Consider the following 2,756-nt stretch of genomic DNA (forward strand, 5'->3'; position numbering starts at 1 on the left):
GATTAGTTCATGTTTTTAGAAAAAAATATTTAGTCTTAATTTAGGATATTAAACTGATTTATTGTGCTTAATTTACTTTAATGAATTATTTTTTTAAATATTGCTGCTAAGTGTGATCCATTTATCATTTATTCCCAATTGATGCAAAGCACCTATTTCAATGTTCGCTCTCCTAAACTAGGCCAACTATTTTCCCAAATGAATATTCTTTTTTTAAAAACAATGCTACATATTTGAGCCATATGAAGTGATAATTTATCATTATTTAATGATCTCCCACAGACAGAACATCACACATGGCGCAGTCAGCTACAACAGCTGTGCAGGATCTTGATGCACTAATTTTACGAGACTTAACTTCTGTGCCTGTTCAGTCCCACGTAACCCTTTGACCCCTTCTTTGATGTCTAACATGACTTTTTCTCTCTGAAAGGCCATTTCAGTACCTTTTCTTTGTCTCCTGTCATACCACTCTTTGTCTGTTTCTCCTTACCTCTCTGACATACTTCTCTAAATGGGCCTGGCGTGCATCCCACTCTAACGAAGGTATGTGTGTGTGTGGGCAGTGTTTAGGGAGGTGAGACTTTCTCTGGGACACACTAATCAGCTCCAAACCAAAGCCCAGGCATGCAGGGAGGTACTGGACAAGTGAGTGGAACCACATCCTACACCCCCGGTTGCTCCTTAGTGGGAGGGTCAAATCAGCTCCATCCTTTATGGCCCAGTCACTCCTACATCCTGGTGTCCCCAATCACCTGGCTTCCATCCCTTGTCGCTGGTCCCTTCCAGGGGGCCTCTGAGGGAGGAAACAGTGAGCAGCTGCTCTACCAAGGGAGCCTCTTGAACATGCCTTCTGCCAACCCCGTGTGTGTTAACCTTTTCTTTTAATTAACACCATCCCAACTCCCAACTCACGCAACCATAGTCCGGAGAGAGGTTCTAGGGGCTTATGCAACTGTCAGGGAAGTGGGGGAGTCATCTGGGAGCAAGAAAGGTGGTAGGCGGGTGGTTGTGATGAAGGTGAGAGGGGTGAGGAGGAGGTGGGATGAATAATGCGTGCATGGCCTGGGAGTGAGGCTTCTTCTAATCCTTCAGAGCCTTTTGTATCCACATGCCTTCACACAACTACAACACACCAGTCATTCTCCACAGCTGCCTATTTTCCAGGGACGGCCCCGGAGTAAATTGGACATGCTGATGAGAAGATGGCTGCTCGTAATTTGCACTCCAGCTCATTACTCTGCAAGAGAGTCAAAAAGCTTTCATTTGAGCTGTAGTCATTGACTACGAATTTGTTCACAAAACTCACAAAGGCCTAATTCTGGGTTAAGTTAGGTGCAACACACGTTTTCTGTTTGCTTTTGAGGTTACAGAGTTTATAAATTCCATTCTCCTGGAGTTAATTCGTCAGTATAACAAAAATAAGTAGCTACTTCACTTTAGCCATGATATAGGTATAATTCTGAAAAATACGCTTTACTAAATAAATAGTTAAATTCAGTGTGGGATCCATTGAACCTGGTAATCACACATTGGTACCAGAGTGTGAGTGTGGCGGATTGTGTAAAATGTTCTGTATGATAAGGGGCTCTGTATAGCACACGTACATGCTGCAGCTTAGTTAACTACCAGCATATAGAGAGGTGAGTAGGCTTGATCTCATCTTGCGGGGAAGATCTCCTAATGAGAGAGTGGTAATGAGCAAGAAAAAAATCACTCTCATTTTAGTAAAAAAAAAAAAAAAGTGTCGAAAAGGTTTGCTATCTTTCCCTTTCATCTTGTGTGGCTGGTGCCAAGTGGAAAATGTCCATCTTTCACCAGGAGATTTTTATGTTCGTCTTGGCTCATGGTAATGCTCCCAGGGGATCTTCTTTCTTGGCATGTTCATAGTGGTCACCATTTGCTGGAGACGGGCTGTGGAGGTCAAAGCCATTTGAGAAAGACATAAAATCCCTAGAATGATTTTTGATCACACAATGAAACCATCCCATTGTGGTTAAATGGTATTCTTCATGCCAATTACAAATCTTATTGTCATGACAAGCCATTTAAACCTGGTCTAAGAGAATAAATGTACAGTACATAGCAGTATATTCTGGACACTATAGTAATGCAGCCTGATGCTGAGTGAGTTTATCTAGGAATTGAATCATGCTACAAATCAGTTAATATTGGATCCAGTGGCGCAGCTGATAATAGTGTCACTAAAACCATGATGACACCCTACAGCTTGGGTCGTGATGTTGCAAGTAAGAGCTATGTGAGTCTAACATCTTGTGACCCAAGTTTTATGATGGAGTAAGTAAGGGGAAATCTGCCAGAACCTTCTCCTCATGAAGACCCAGAGCAAGGGCACTGTCTCCCCAGCCCCATAGATCAGCCAGCCCTGAATGTCAAACCGCACAGCAGCCTCTGCAGTGCCAGGAGTCCCCCTCTTGCTCCCTCTCTGGCCCGTGATCTGCTGTCTGGTGACACCACTGTGCTAATGACCCGGTTTGGGAGTTGCTCTATGGGGCTCCTTGGCTTTGGAAGATGGAAGTTGTGGATATCCAGCTGGAAGGTCACCGTTGACGAGGACCACTCATTCCACTTTCCCTCTACTTTGCTGACATCCTTCAGTTTGCAAGGATGTTGAGACACGGAGGCCGTCACTGACCATTTACTGAAACAGGCATGGCTCTTTACTGAATGGAAAATCTGCAATATTCTCATGAGATCTTTACACCATTTTTGCAATTACATGCACTAGCTCTTGG

The sequence above is a fragment of the Micropterus salmoides genome, unplaced genomic scaffold (genome assembly GCF_014851395.1).
Source record: "Micropterus salmoides isolate LMB-PRFRI ecotype aquatic unplaced genomic scaffold, ASM1485139v1 Ms_hic_scaffold_14, whole genome shotgun sequence".
Classification (NCBI taxonomy): domain Eukaryota; kingdom Metazoa; phylum Chordata; class Actinopteri; order Centrarchiformes; family Centrarchidae; genus Micropterus; species Micropterus salmoides.